Source organism: Orcinus orca, chromosome 10 (assembly GCF_937001465.1).
Source record: "Orcinus orca chromosome 10, mOrcOrc1.1, whole genome shotgun sequence".
NCBI lineage: Eukaryota > Metazoa > Chordata > Mammalia > Artiodactyla > Delphinidae > Orcinus > Orcinus orca.
In genome coordinates this window covers 71,426,267-71,442,885 of record NC_064568.1, presented here as the reverse complement: position 1 = coordinate 71,442,885, position 16,619 = coordinate 71,426,267, and the positions used below count along the sequence as shown (strand labels likewise).

Below are 16,619 nucleotides of genomic sequence, written 5' to 3'. Positions count from 1 at the left end.
GTCCTGAATCTGCAGAACCATCGCGGTCAGGGATTTGGGGCTTGTTTTCTTAATTAACTGGAAATGCTAACACAGGAGCCTTGGAGCTGGCAGGGGCCTGGCCTACAGCGGCTACAAGAGAAAATGCTTGCTTTGAAATCTGGATCTCTCGTGTTCCCACTCATGCCCCTCTCGGGATGTCAAAACAAACAGCGCCACCCAATCACGGGGCGCAGGGAAGAAGCAGGCTCAGGTTACAGGGCCAGAGATGGACTTGGCACCGGGATGCTTCAGGGCCTGACACGTGATGAGACCTTGATTTCCCAAAATGGCTCAGCGAGACCCCAGCTGGGACAGGGGCTCTAGAGGGGGAAAGGGAGAGGTCATGAGCCTTTGTGCCAACGCTACTTCCTGCCTGCCTACTGCTGGGCAGGCACGGAGCCAGGGATGGGGGAGGTGGCGGGCACAGCCAGTTCCTATCCTATCAATTCCTGCCCTTGAGGAGATACAGTAAGGAACAACAAATTACTAAAGTGTAGCATATGAAGGGTCGCTTCCAAGGCAAGAACGAAGTGACAGAGTCACAGAGGAGAGGAAGAACTCCCTGTGCTGGAGAGGGTACAGGGGTTCAGGGTCATGGCGGGACACAAAGAGGGAAGATCTGACCTGAACAAGGAGTCAAAATCTTAGGAGTAGATAGGACTGGGCGGGGGGGACTGAACAGGCAAAAGGGCTCAGAGGCAGGAAAGGGAAGAGTTAGTTCAAGAAAAGGCAGGCTGGGTGGGAGGGATGGAGCTCACGGGAGTACAAGAAGGACTCAGTGAAGAAGATTGCATGCAGAGATGTAGAAGGGGGTCGGCCCATTATGCTAAGGAGTCCAGCCGGCCACAGGGAACCAGCAAATGTGTTCTGCACAGGCCAACTCCATCTGGGTCAGGGTTGCCAAAGCTGGCCCACAGTCCGCCAGTTTTTGTAAATACGGTTTCACTGGAACACAGCCGCGCCCATTCATTTCCATACTGTCACGGGCTGCTTTGGTGCTTGAGTCAAGTGAATGTGACGGAGACCTCACGGCCCCCAAAGTCAAACTCTGCGCCCTCGGGACTTCACAGCTTGGCAACTAATGTAGAAGATGGACGGGGCCAGAGAGAGGTCTGGAGAAAGGAAGCCCAAGCCCAGGATGATCGCCCAGGATCTAGGGGAGGGACAGTAACCAGAGAGTAAAGGTTCATGGGATCGTTACTCAAAAGGAGGTATGACCACACGGCAAGACCCAAAACCTCAACAGCAGAAGAAGGAGGAGAAAAAGGAGATGGACGAGGAAGAAAAGGAGGTCTGGGTCCCGGCTCCCTCGCCTCCGGCCGCCTGCACTGGGGGGTTATCTGATCCACACCAGCCTCCCAGCCCCATCCAAGGGCCGAGGCACCCGGCCAGCACAATGGACCTGCTCATATTCGGGGTGGCGAGGCCTGGGTCACAACTACAGTTCCCTATGTCAGGGATCCTGCTTACAGCCTTGTTGCCCAACAGCTGGACCCTCGGAGAGGTCCGAAGTTCTGAGGTGGCCAGAGCATGCCCCTCTTGGAGAGGAGATCACACAGCGCTCCCAGGAGGCTCGGCGCTTTCCCTCCCAGCCTCGGCACAAGTTGTCCCATCTGGAAAGGCTTAGAGGGGAACATCCATTTGCTAGAGGTCAGAGATGCTGTGTTGGAAGAGGGGCTGCTGGCCCCTAATTTGGGGACTTTCCTCTTTCCTGACTTGCATGTTCCTCCCTGAGTCTCTGGACTGGGTGCCCCCTGATCCTGGAGACCAGGAGGCTGGAAGATCAGACGCCCATGCTGCTTCGCCCCGGCTAAGTCCAGTTCACTCTGCCCCAGGGAAAGGGGATGTTGAACCCTCTGCTCCTGGGAGACCCTTACTACACCGCACCCTCCCTGCAGCAGGATCAGTGCAGCCTCTCTTAATCTTTGGTATTTGGACCTTCCAAGCATACAATGTAGGATCCGGTTTAAGAAACAAAGCATTAAAAGTCAAACACTATCATTTTAGGAAACCACACGTGGTGCCAACTTGCTCAGAAACATAAACTCAGGGACTAAAACCTCAGGCCAGGAGTAGGTTCTGTGATGGCCGTTCAGATGATTCACAATGAATGCATTCAATTTCCAGATTATTATTAAAGTGAAAACAACAGGAAACATTTCTTAAGGAAAAGAACATTCTCAAGCTGAGTTCTCAACACAACTCTCCCCAAGGGTCTCTGCGCTCATCATCTGAAAGACTCTGCACGGGGCTGAGGACCGGGTGGTGGAGTTAGGCTGGCCAGACCTTCCCCAGTCTAAGGCCCAGCCGTGTCTTCAGTGTCCATTAGAATGGCTGGCACATAGTTTAATAAAGTTGAGCCTAATGGCCTACTAACACGTGAATGAACGATTGAATGAATGAAGAAGTTCAAGTCCTGGTTCCGCCATTTGCCAGCTCTGTGTCCTCAGGTAAGGTCCTTTACCTCTCTGAGCCTCAGTTTCTTCATCCATAAAATCTCTGCAATTATTCACGACTCCAAGAATTACTGCGAGAATTAAATGAGATGGTACCCATAAAGCCCTTGGTACAGTGATTGGCACATTCAAGGTACAGAATTAATGGTAATTATTGTTACTTTTCAAAGACAGCTTTAATCTCACATCCAAAACATCTTTCCAGATCTTTGCACCCTCCCAATTACATCATGGCATTTTTTTTTTTTTTTAAATCTCGGTAATCCCACAGCCAGAGCCAGGCACACGATAGAGCATAGGAAAGAGCTCTTGGAGCAGAATTTGGCAGACAGCATCTCTGATCTGGAGCTCAGGGCCTGGGTAAGCGCAGGAGCTGAGGCTGCTTCTGTATCCTGCCTTCTCCGTGGGAGGCTACCTCCCAGCCTTCCAAACCGCACCTGGGCATTCAAAGGCAGGGAGCTCACCTGTGCCCATGCCACAGGAAACAGGGCTGGGGGACCGCTTGCTCCGCAGAGGGTAGAGGTGCCAGCTCAGTCCCGTTCTGCCTGCTGCAGGGAGCCCTCCCGCCATTCCTTCTCACTCTAAGCTGGGGCAGCAGCGTGGGCCTCCCTCCAGGGCCGCGTTCCCAGGCTTCAGAACAACAGGCCTTCCATTCTTCCCAGCCCGGGGCAGACCTACCTCCTCTGCTACAGCCCTGCCTGCTGCTGCTCACGGGCAGCTGCCCTGTCCAAGGGGCCTGGAGAACAAGCCTGGGGCCTGGTCTGTCCCCTCACTCCTGAGTCCCCAGCTGAGACAGAAATCACAGTGTCACTCACTGCATTTGGTCTCGGGCATCTTTGCAAACAGCCCTTACCGACCACACTTTGTTTTCCCCAAATGAGAGAAATCTGCCCCTCCCTGATCTTCACCCCTTGGGCCAGGCTCCAGATGTTTCCAGATGTCAACCTTCAGCTCCCTGCCTCAGGGGTGGCAACCACTGGGAGGAGGGGAGGGGGCTAGCCCCAAGTCCAAGGCTCACTACCCAGTGGGAATCCCAGCACCACCCCCCCACCCCACCCCCGTCTCTCTCCTTCCCACGTTTGCCCATCAGATTCCATCTGGCAAGAATCACCACACTCAGCCCCCAAAACTGCAATCCGCAATCCAAGCAGGAAGATATGACGGTTTCTTTCACTTCCCAAGTTTATCCAGCTATTTTCCAACTTTCTTTTTAGGGATCCTGAGCTCAGTCCTTAAGAATGATCCTTGTATGTCCCAGAGCCAGGGCGGAGGGGTGGGAGTCCAGCGCTGCAGCGGGCGTTGTGGCCAGGAAGTCCTTCCTTGGGCATGGATTCTTGGGGAGTGTGCACTTGATTCAAAGCAGCCTCCCTCTGCTGGAGGGTCCCAGCTGCAGCCCAGGGAGGCACCGAGCAGGGGAGGCAGGGCCACGGAGGAGTAGCAAAGAGTGTGGCTGCTTTCTGAAAGGGACAGCCTGCCTGGGGAGCCCATGGGGAAAAAGCTACACAGGAAGGAGCCAGTGGGGATGAGCCAGACTCCTCCAGGGAAAAGCCAGGGACAAGCACCGGGACCCTGGCTTTTTCACAAGTCTAATCCTGAGGACTTAACAAGCTTGACCCCTCTCCTGCTGTGTAGGACAATGAGACAGACTGTTCTCATAGGGAAGGTTGTCCACCTGCAGCTCCTCCCTCAGGGCTGGACTCACCCAGAGGGCAGTACAAAAACCAGTGACAAACGGGAATCACTCACTGTGTGCGAGGCTCCTTCCTATGTGCTTTGCACAAAAGAACTTATTTGGTCCCCACACTTGAGTGTGTAGATACTGTTATTTTTGTTGTTCCCATTTTACAGATGAGGACACTAAGGCCTAGAGAGAGGAAATGGCCAAGGTCCTGCAGGTTATGAATGGGAACATTAGGATTTGAACACATGTGGTTCTACTCAACCACTAAGCTTTCCCTAGAGGGGTCTAGAGGAACCTCACTGTATCAGTCACCAATGCTGATGAAGCCCCTACCAGGGCCAGGTTCACGCTGTGAAAAAGGCAACGTGCAAGACAAGGTTGTCTGCCCTTAAATGCTCACCGGAAGGAATTACCCAAATGGTAGCACCAAACTTGTCTGGAGGGTAGAATTACTTGTGTTTGTTTGGTTTTTTTCATCTTTACCATTTTATTTTCTACACTTTCTAAAATAAGCAGTTCTTCCTTTTATAAAGAGAAAACAATAAATATTCTGTCTCCTATCTCCTACCTGAATATTGAAAATGACCAAAACTAGAGCAGGAAGATCTCTCTGCTCTATTCTACACGGAAGTTCTAAGAGGAAGGAGAGGAGCAAAATGTCCTGGAACAGGACAGCCCAGCAATGGGCTGTGATGAAATCTATTTACATTTTGCCCATTATCAAGCTACAGGCAGACTTTCAATAAAATTAAAGCAATAGCTTTTTTTTCAGCCAAAACTGAAATTAAAACTTTTTCCATACCTGGTAATTAAAAAAAACCCAAAAAACTCAGTTAAGACCCGACTCCTCCTCATATGTTATTCCAGACCCTTCATAACGGGATCACCAACCCCCTCTGATGCTTCCCTTCACTTTGTCCCACCCCACCCAGCAGCCAGGCCAGGCTTCCAGAGGTTTCCCTAAGCCTAGCCAGAACTCTGATATTTGCTCAGGCAGTACCTTCTGCCTACGACGCCCTTTTCTTCTTCCTGTAAAGTCCTTGACACTAAGACCCGGCTTAACGGTCACCGTTCCTATGGAGGCTTCCGCCCTGACGAGCACAACCGATTGCTCCCTTGTCTGAGCTCCCGCAAGCTTTGCCCATCCAGACCATGCTTAGAGTTGGCGTCACTCTATATTCTAACTGATTTCGTGTCTTTGTTCACTTTTCCATCCCTAGCACCAACATATCTATGGAATAAGGCAGCACATGATAATAGTAATTATTATTGTTTGAAGAGCATGGATAGTTTTCCAGGTCCTTCCTCTAACATTATCTCGTTTAAGCTAAAAAACAACTGGTTGGAGTGGGTAATGGAAGGGTCAAATATGAATACTGTGGAAGCAAGTAGTGTTGAGGTCCTCGAAACTCTGCCCCTTGGGCATTAGGTTTGCCCGGACGGCCATGACGGGCTGGCCTGGCTCCCAGACCTCACTTTCGGGTAAAACAGATGGTTCCCACCTCCTGGCCCTGCCCTCTGCACGCTTCCCTGTGCTCCAGCTCAACACATCCTTGCCCTGGGCTCCCCCACCCGCCAGGCGTGGGGATGGTGCTTCCCGGCTGGGCTGCAGAACAGATTCTCTCTGGGCTCGTGAACACAGCATGGCCAGGGCACTAATGAGGCCACAGCTTCAAGTGAGAACCCAGAATGATCCTGCCAGTTTCACGGAGGAAAACTGTCATGCAGCCCCCGCTGTACCCAACCAGGCAGCCAGTCCACAAACGCTGGCTCAGGGTAGGGGTGGCGGTAGGGGTCTTTAGCAGAGGGTGTGGACCAAAGGCACACAGAACATTAGAGCCAGAAGGAAACTTAGAGACCCCATTGCTCAATGCCCCTCTAGACAGCTGGGAAAACTGGGCCCAGACTGGGGAGGGACTTGTCAGAAGCACAGAGTGACACCGTGGCAAAGGGAGGGCTGACACCCGAGCCGTTCCTGATCCAGGCAAGAGAGACACAACCTGAAGACTCTGTACTAACAGAAAGTCACAAAGGCTACATTATTTTTCAGGGCATTCTTCACGTACACACGTACACGGATTCTTGAATGCGACACCACACACAGAAAACACGTTAACAGTAAAGAAAAAACAGAGGAAGGTGTTGAGTAACAGTCTTAAAATGTAGTCCCCTAGAGGCCAGGCTGTGCTGTAACCCAACCCCTCCAGAACATCTCCTATGAGCAAAGAGGGCAGATATGTCTAAAACTATTTCTACATCAAAAATAAATAAATCAATCAAAAAACGGGCAGAAGATCTAAATAGATATTTTTCCAAAGAAGACATACAGATGGCCAAAAAGCACGTGAAAAGAAAATGCAAATCAAAACTACAATGAGGTATCACGTCACACCAGTCAGAATGGCCATCATCAAAAATGTCTGCAAGTAATAAATGCTGGAGAGGGTATAGAGAAAAGGGAACCCTCCTACACTGTTGATGGGAATGTAAATTGCTGTAGTCACTATGGAGAACAGTATGGAAGTCCCTTAAAAAACTAAAAATAGAGTTCGCATATGACCCAGCAATCCCACTCCTGGGCATATATCCAGAGAAAACCATAATTCGAAAAGATACATACACCCCAATGTTCACTGCAGCACTATTTACAATAGCCAGGTCATGGAAGCAACCTAAATGTCCATCGACAGAGGAATGGATAAAGAAGATGTGGTACATAGATACAATAGAATATTACTGAGCCATAAAAAAAACCAATGAAATAATGCCATTTGCAGCAACATGGATGGACACAAAGATTATCATACTAAGTGAAGGAAGTCAGACAAAGACAAATCCCTTATGATATCACTCATATGTATAATCTAATTTAAAAAATGATACAAATGAACTTATTTACAAAACAGAAATAGACTCACAGATTTCAAAAACAAACTTATGGTTACCAAAGGGGAAAGCTTGGGGGGGAGTGGGGAGGGATAAATTAGGAGTTTGGGGTTAACATATACACACTACTATATATAAAACAGATAACCAACAAGGACCTACTATATAGCACAGGGAACTCTATTCAACATTCTGTGATAACCTATATGGGAAAAGAATCTGAAAAAGAATGAATATATGTGTATGTATAACAGAATCACTTTGCTGTACACCTGAAACTACCACAACATTGTAAATCAACTATACTCCAATAAAATGAAAAAATATAAAAAACAAAATCATTTCCACATCGACTTCGCAGAACGCATTGGAATGGGGACAACACAGACTGAGGCTTTCTTTCATCCTCAGGTAACAGAAGTCATAGCTGTGATCATTACTGATGCTTCGTCAAATATCACTGGTCCCCACTCCTCCCTCCAGGCACACAACAGATCATACTTCCTGGACACTTGTGTCTGAGTGGGGCCACGTGACTAATTCTGGCCCATGAGCTGAGAGTAGAAGCTGGGTGTTGTGATGGTTAATGTCATCTGTCAACTTGGTTAGGCCATGGTCCCAGATATTTGTTCAAAGTAGATGTTGGTGTGAAGATATATTTTTTTTAAGATGAGACAAAAATTTAAATCAGTAGACTTTGAGTAAAGCAGATTACCCTCCAGAATGTGGGTGGGCCTCATCTAACCATGTGAAGGCCTTAAAGAAAAGACTGACGTCCCCCGAGGAAGAGAGAATTCTGCCTCTGGACTGCCTTTGGATTTGAGCTGCAGCATCGACTCTTCCAGGAGTCTCCAGCTTGCAGGGTTGCCCTGCAGATTTTGGAATTGCCAACTCCCACAATCAAGTGAGCCAATTCCTTAAAATAACTAAAAGATAGGGAGGGATGGAGAAAGGAAGGGAGGAAGGGAGGGATAGAGATACATACATCCTATTGTCTCTCTGGAGAACTCTGACTAATACAAGTGTCATTAGTGGTCTAGAGCATTTAATTGGCAAAACCAGACCCTCTTTAGCCCTCTGGCACAGCAATCGTCTGCACTTAGGGAGGCGCCTGTTCTGCCAGCCTGGGTTCCTGAGTGACTGTAATGAGTACAGGTCCTGTGTTGACCTACTACAAACCAGGTAGCATGAGTAATAAAGAAACCTCTGCTGTTTTAAGTCACTGAACTCTGGGGACTATGTGTTACCACAGCATAATCTAACTTATACTGACTGAAACACTGTCTGTTCGTCTTAGATTTGAGATGCTAGAGTGTAAGGAGAAAAAAAACCCAAAAAAGCAATGGAACCATAAAATGATTTTAATCACAGCCTCCCACTGAGCCCCAGATACACAGCTCTTCCTCCAGTTTCCCTCGTTGTCTACCTTAGGATCCTGGGACGTCTTAACGCGGAATCCAACCTCAGTCGTGTAAATGTATCAAAGGTACAATCTCACTGGTGAAAGAAACTTCCCTAGAAAATGTTCAGAGTTCCGCTGAGGAATCTGACCCTGGGCCTGGAATGGGAAACTCTCCAAAGAACAAAAGTTTCCACTACGGCAACAAGAATGTTAAACATGATAAAAAAATTTTTCTCAGTAAGAAAAATGAGACCATGAGTATTTATAAGCCGAAACCCAAAGGCCATTCCTAGTTCTTGTGAGGCTTCCTGCTGTGGCGGTGGGGGGAGTCAAGCGGATTAGAGGGGGTACTGGGAAGGGAGCAGGATGTCCTTGGCTTAAATGCACGTAGGTTAAGTGTGGAGCCTTAAAGGAAATGCAGTTACAAAGCATTGATGATTCTCCTTAGGAATCACTGGTGACCCAGAGGCCGCTGGGACTCTGCATCCTTCTTCTCCACGGATAAATCCAGTTCCCTAACCATAAATACGCTACAGAGGTAAACTCTGGGACAGATTGAGATGTAATGGATTTAAACTATTACAAAAGAACTTAGCTTAGACCAGTCATTCTCAACTGGGGGGCAGTGCTGAGGACATCTAGCAATGTCTGGGGACAGTTTGGGTTGTCACGACCAGGGAATGCTACTGGCATTGAATCGGTAGAGACCGTGGATGCCGCTACACATCCTATAATGCCCAGAACAGCACCACCTCTCCCCAAAAAAGGATTATCCAGGCTAGTACCGAGACTGAGACCCTGGTTGAGACTAAATCCCTAGTTGCGCAGGTGTGAAGGTTTACAACGAACAGCAGGGAGAAGATTCGCGGAGCAACATGCTCCAACAGGAAAAAAAAAAAAAAAAAAAAAAGATACAGATAAGCAGATCAATATTCACATACATATATAGATAAACCAAAGTTGACCGCGCCACGAAAGCACTCTGAGAGGCAGTGTAGTTCACGTGGGAAGGGAAATACATTTCACTGCTGCTCTCTCCTCCCTGATGGGGCGGAAACCAGCATAAGAATCAGATAAGAGGGTCCATTATTTAGAAGTTGTCCTTAGATTTACAAGGGAGGCAAAGAGCAAAGTTTAGGAGTGGGGCTGGAGAGGAAAGGTAGCTGAACCACTCAGCACAATAAACAGGGAGTCGGCTGAGTTGCTGGTGAGCACCAAGAAGGGAGCGAGGAAGGACTTCCGGCCAAGCAATCCACCTCTCAGAACAAGGTTGCCCAATCTTCAATTTCAATTGTTTGCATTGCTGTAATGCAAACACCACTGGTTTCCTCAAACCTCCTTAAAGTTTACCATGTTCACAAAGCCCTTGCATAAACGGTATGTGTGTGGGTTCTGTAAATCAGGGTATAAGGACTAAATTTCACCACTGGGTTAATACAGTGCAAAAGAAAGCCCATCTGCATGAAACCAGTAATAACAGTGAACGTTTATTGCAGGCCTACTGTGTGCCAGGCACTATTCAAGTACTTGACATGCAAACACACCAAAGGTTCCCGGCTGCTCTGTGGGGAACGTCACGGCTAACCTTATTAGGGATAAGAGGTCGGAAGCAGAGGGGATTTAAGCCACCCACTCAGGGACCACAGTGAGTGCAGGTAACGCAAGAATTCAAATCCAAGTGGTCTAGTTCCAGAGCCCGTGTTCGTAACTTCATGGCCACCCTGCTCATGACCAGCAATAATTAATAACCTTAACTAGTTGGATGGAAATAGGAACTCAGAGCCAGAGGGGACAGGAAATATTGAAGCCATCACTCTTACTTGGGCATCTCTAGACCAGAGGTTCTCAGACTTTGGTGTGACCAGGATCACCCGCTGGGCTTGACAAAACACAAAGAGGTAGGCTGCACCTGCTGCTTTTGCTGTAGCGGGTCGGGGGGTGGGGGGCGCCCAAGGACTTGCATTTCTAACAAGTTCCAGGGGATACTGATTCTGCTGGTCCAGAACCATTCTTTGAGAACCACTGCTCCTTTGGAGGGATGCCAGGCTTCCTGTGTTTGTGCGGGCTGGATCCAGCTAATTTATTCTGAATCTCAAAGACAGCGCTGCTCAGGTGACAACTGGCCACAATATCAAAGACAGGGCTGCTCAGGTGACAACTGGCCACAAGATCAACTACTGAGTAGCTGGAAACTGGAGAAGGCTACTAACAAAGAGAATGGAGGAAGGGAGGGATGAGTGTCAACTGGACTTCAACCTGGAAGACTTCCTGGAGGAAGAGTCTAGTGGTGAGTAGTGGCGACACTGGGATTACTGATTTGATGCCCACTACGGATGGCAGGACTGAGGCTTTCGAGTCCCCCCCGCCCCGGCCCAGCCCCAGGGAAAACACAATAATTCTGATTACCTGCCCTCCCTGGAACCACTGGGAATGTGCCCCCTTGTTCTTTGGTGAGTCCATCCAGAAAGTCTGAGCAAGAAACGTTTAACCAGGAAACACCTTCTATCATGGACAGGAAGCTGTTCAGGGCAGTGGTTAGAAGAAAGATAAACAAATTCAAATCATAGCTCTACTGCTGTGGAACTGTCCTCGCTAAAGTTCTTCACTATTCTAAGATTTAGTTTCCATACCTGTAAAGTGGAATAACTAACCACCTAAAACTCAGAGTTGTAAAAACGAAGTGTATGTGATGGGCTCATTACAGCGCCTACCCTAGAATAAGTTTCAGTAATGGCATCAGAGCTAAATGTGTGGCCAGGGAACCCAAGCCTCAGTCCAAGGCTTTGGGTGCTCAAAGCCCATGCAGGAGTCGGGAGGTTGAGCTCGAGATTCTTGTCTCCCTCCATCGTTTAAAAGCTCTTTCATCCCAGGGGGTACCCTCCAGCGTTGAAGCACCCTTCCTCCAGTTCTGAGCTTTCTCTCCACCAAACCATGCCTCAGGACCTCTTTCCATAGCTAGCTTAAAATTTCTCTCATTTACAAAGTTGCTGACACTAAGGGGAGGGGACAAAATCAATGCACAAAACTGTCTAACATCTGCTCAAACGGTATGTACTCAACCTTGCTTTAAAAATGTGCAGAGAGACTGGAATGTGAGTGACCAAATAGTCACTGGACTGGGGAGGGGGGCAAGTTCTCCAAGGGTGTTTGTGGCCAGGAGGTGGGGGGCAGGGGTGGAAGCACAGAAAGGCCCAAGCCCCTTTCAGTCCTCCAGTGATGGGTTTGCAGGCTAATTTTTTGTCTTTCTGCTTCTATGTATTTTCTATAATAAACCTGTATTTCTTTTATAATCAAGGAGGGAAGGTTTTGTGTGCGTGTGTGTGTGTGTGTGTGTGTGTGTGTGTGTGTATTTTACCTTCATATCCTTCTAAAGCTTTTCTTGATTATATCCCACTCTGCAGCTGCTCTGCCCTCTGCTCACACGCTGCCTCTTGTCCTCTATTTCTAGCCTGTGAATGTGGAGCCATGAGAGGTTCCTTTCTCAGTGTCCTTGAGCACCTTTCCTTGCACTGACCTGAGACACTCTGGTAGGCGGAGCTGCCCCAAAGTAGGAGGAGATGACCAGCTGAACTCATTGTCTGCCATTCTGTATCCTGGGATCCACTCCCCCCAACCAAAACTCACTAGAATGTTCTGCATGAGGTGAGTGGCTCATACCAAGAGGAACTGCATAGAAAGAGACCTGCAGGTGAGAAGATCTATGTGTACACACACACACACACACACACGCACCCCAATCCACCTCTTCCTCCCTTCTGTATCCGGAGGAAAATGTCATCCGGTAAATGCCCTCAGATGAACTGGGAAGGCAAATTCCCCAGATGTGGTTTGTGAGGGGTGGGTAGCCGGGGGATGGGGTGTCAGGCAGAGCCAATCCACTTCCATCTGGCTCTGAAATCCACATTTTCCTGGACTGGCCTGGGATCTCATTTCCCAATGTGAGGAATCTCTCTCTCGGTGACACACACTTTCCCCAAGAATGCCTGACTTTTCAATGAGGAATTCTTGTATATCTGGGATTCTTGGAAACAGGACAAAGACTAATGAATTGCTGGCTCTACCCTAGGGCTGGAAACCCTCTAGAACTCACAGGAGTGGAAAGAGGAGGGACGCAGGAAAAGAGGGGGTGGTGTGTGCATGGCAGAGGAGGGCAGCAGGATGGAGGTGCAGGACCCGAGGGTTCAAGGCACAGGCTCTCCAGAAGCTCCCCACTGACCCCCAGATCAGAAGGCACCGTCCACTCTGCGACTAGAAGCCTACCAAGGCAGGGTGGGGAATACAGAATAATGCTTGTTGATGGTACAGAGTTACAGGACGGCGGAAGTCACAGTTGGTTATTCAGCTCATGGAGAAAGGAGATGGTTACGACGCATAGGGGTGCGGTACAGAGGGTGTGATTCTTGGAGACAGGCCCTCTGTGCCTCTACCTATCTACGTGGCTTCAGGCAAGGTGCCTAAACTCTTAGAACCTCGGTTTTCTCTTCTGTAAAATGGGATAACACCCACTCTGCAAGTCTTATGAGAATGAGGTGTGTTGAAGTGTGCAAGTGCTCTGCCCAGTGCTTGGCACGCAGTAGGCCTTCAACTGAGGGAGAGATTAACGAGTGGGAGTTTATAAAGCTCTCCGTGCAGTGGGCCAGCTGCAGGAGGCCTGACAGCCCTGGGGATGGCCAGGCAGTGAGAAGACTCAGCTCCCAGGGTCACGGCAGCTAAGCTTACTAAGCGCCCTCCATCGTACGCCCCTTGGGTGCTTCGAATGTTCTGGCAGGTTAGGGCCGTGCATCCCTCCCCAGGACACAGCGCAGACCCTCTGCAGCCCCAGCTGCTTTAATCCAAAGTGCTAATGTGTGGGTTCCAGGTCACCAGAAAGAAATGGTAGACGGTCTACAGGGGTCCTGGGTCCCTTGGCCTTCTCAGCTGAAATGGTCAGGAAGCACTCTGGCCTCTCCGTAGAGATCAGGTCAACACCCCGACCTTGCTGCCCAGAGAACCCCAGGAGTTCCTCATCCATCTGGAGGAAGCAGGGGCCTCAGCCTTTGCCACGCCCACCCCAAGCTCCCCATACAGCTGCTGCCAAAGGCTCAGACTAACCTGGGCAAACAGACCAGGCCCCCGGGGTGTTTTCTGTCTAACCAAGAAGGCAAAACACAGACATGAAAGGCTTAAGAATACCGAAAACACAAGGGGGAAAGAAAATAGTTGTCTTTCCAAGGAGCTCATATGCGCAGAGGGATCATGGGGTGACCTGGGGAATCCACATTCCACAGAGTTAATCCGGGGAGACTTTCTAGAGAGAGTGGTGACGGGTGGGGCTGCCACTTAGGGTCACCCGCAAGCTCACCCCAAATGTCCCCTCTTAGGCCTAACTGGGGCAGAACCGGCGCTTTTGCCTGAAATAGTAAATTTACATAACCTCACCATTGCAGCGACGCTCTGCGCGGCTCTAGTTACAACAACAAGGGTTTAAGAACCGGAGAGTCTGCAATGGCAAAGGCGGTGGGGGTGGGGGCGGGGGGGTGAACAAAACAAAATCCACATGAGGTTTTCATTTTCTTTAGCCATGTGAGAATGGCCCTGTAGATCCAGCTATAAATACCCCACTGCCATCGCCACAAGATGGAAAATCGCGCGCGCGTGCGCACGCACACACACACACACACACACCACACATGACAAGTCCTTTCAAACAGTTCGTGGGCTTAAGAATGCAAATCAATGTTTCTAAGAATATCTGCCTTGAGAAGATAACAGTGCTAGACTCCGCCTGCTGAGTGCCCTGCACTGAGTTCTCCCCAAACATATTTGACAGGATTTGCAAAGATGCTGTCCCCCGACAGCCATCACCAAGGTGAAATGCAGAGCTGTCCCCACGGCACCCAGGCTAAGTCAAAGTGGCCACAAACAGGACCGAGGGGACAGGTTTGACACCAAATCCCTTAGAAGGAAGTGAAGACCACACAGACCCCCGCCCCCTGCTTGACCCAGGACACCTTAGATCTAGTTTCCTGGAAGTAGAGCCTGAGACAGCAGAGATTCATATATATGTCATGTACTGAGGCCGTGCTCTCAGGAGAAACCAGGAAGGGAATGAGGGAAAGAAGAGAGGGCAGGGGAAGGATCTGGTGAGAATGTGGTTTTAGGAGACGTCTAGCTTCAGCCTGATCCTGTGGGGAGCTCTGGAGAAGGAAGGGCACTGCCACATTTGCCCCCCCACCCCCGCTTGGGGCAAGGGAGTGGGGCCTTTGTACCTTTTCGCCAGTTAGTCACTGGCCACAGGATGCAGGAGAGGGTGGGGTAAGCATGATGTAATCCCCAGGCACCTCGGGGTGAGGGGGTTCAATAACCCCAGGGCAGTCCCCACAGGTGTGAGCCATTAGCTGGAATACCCACGGCAGCCCCGAGACCTGCACGGGGCACCAACAGCATCTTCCCAATGAGTCTGTGGGCCCAAGTGCCTTGTTGCTTAGAATGTGTGTTTTCTATTGATTACAAAGGTTGGTTGGTTTCTTTGCTTGCTTTGTTTTTATTTCTTCTGCATGGGATGCTTTTAGATTCGACCCACTGAAGAGAGAAGCAAAGGTTTGATCAATGAACGTGGCACGTGATGCGAATTGCCCACCTAATGTTAATTCTCTCCTTCTTCCATACTAAGAGGTCTCTGCTTTGGTTTGAGGTACCAAAATGCCCATTTAAAAAGCTTTTAGCTTCCCCCCAGACTCCCTTTTTTTTTTTTTTTTTTTTTTTGCGGTACGCGAGCCTCTCACTGTCGTGGCCTCTCCCGTTGTGGAGCACAGGCTCCGGACGCGCAGGCTCAGCGGCCATGGCTCACGGGCCCAGCCGCTCCGCGGCCATGTGGGATCTTCCCGGACCGGGGCACGGACCCGTGTCCCCTGCATCGGCAGGCGGACTCTCAACCACTGTGCCACCAGGGAAGCCCCCCAGACTCCCTTTTAGTTTGAAGTCTCTCCTTAGCACAGTTTTAACCAGTTTCTAGAGGTTAAAAACAAGCTTGTTAAAAGCATTTCAGAAAAGCTTGTTAAAGAGAAACAATTAGCTGACATGCACCTTTTGTGCTTTGTCCTTCTCTTTCTTCCTGCCTGGAATGCAGATGTGAAGCTAGTGGTGATGCAGCCATCTTGTAACCAAGAGGCAGTGAGCACAAAGGCAAAAATCTCATTCTAAGGAAGGCTGAAGTAGAGACATAGAGGGAGCCTGGGTTCCTCATGGTACTGTGGTGGCACTCTGCCAACTCAGGACTGCATCTGCTGTCCTAAAAATGAGAAAAGTAAAGAACCCTAGTTAAGCTTCTGTACCATGTAGTTGGGCTTCTGTACCGTGTAGCTGAACACAAATTATAACCGATATACGCCTGAAAACACTAGTCCTGTGGGGTGTCCCATGGAAAAAGTCCTCTTTAGATAAATAAATTGAGAGAGTACTAGTTTAAACAATGTGAAACCAGTTTTTGACTGCAGTGCTTCTCTGAGCATTGTAGCTCCGTGAGAGAAAGAAGAGCAAAGATGGAAGGGCTGCTTCAACTTCTTTAACCACAGAACTTTCTTCCCAGGGCCACTGTGGGAACCCAGTGGTTTATCAAATGCGGTTTGGGGAATGCGAGACAAGATGACCCTTCATACTTTTCCTCCTGAACATTTCACAATTCTCCACCTAGAGGGGACCAAGCTGATGGACAGGTCCACAAGCACCCATGTCACCCTTGACGGGACATGAGTGGGAGTCAAAGAACTGAGGCCTGTGAGGTTGGCTGGAATAGGGCAATGAACTAGGTCAATTAAAAGACACAAGGGGGTGCCAAGTCTTCTGGAATCTTGGAATCCTCACTCCTCTTTCCAAGTGGTGACTGGCATTCACCTTCAGGAATAATAATGATGTTGATAATAGCCAACCTTTACTGTGTGCTAGGCCCTGTGCTTCACATCATGTTCCCATGTAACCCCTGCAGCTGTCTAATGAGAAATAGACCTTTAGTTTGCCCATTTTACAGATGAGGAAACTGAGGCCTGCTGAGAGATGTCAAATGTTTAGGCAAGGTCAGAGGGCTATTACTCTCTCTGCTACCAAAGCCCACCAACTTCAATGGCTCTATTCTCCTACCCTTCTTTACCAAGTACACATTTTGTTCGTATATTGTGAACTTTCTCTCGATATGTGG

At 49.2% G+C, this 16,619-nt stretch overlaps 1 protein-coding gene across 4 annotated transcripts in view; it reads right to left on the bottom strand.

The window, feature by feature from the left end:
* DAAM2 (dishevelled associated activator of morphogenesis 2) overlaps nt 1-16,619 on the bottom strand; it is a 113,649-nt gene that overhangs the window by 79,642 nt on the left and 17,388 nt on the right. The window lies entirely within an intron of this gene.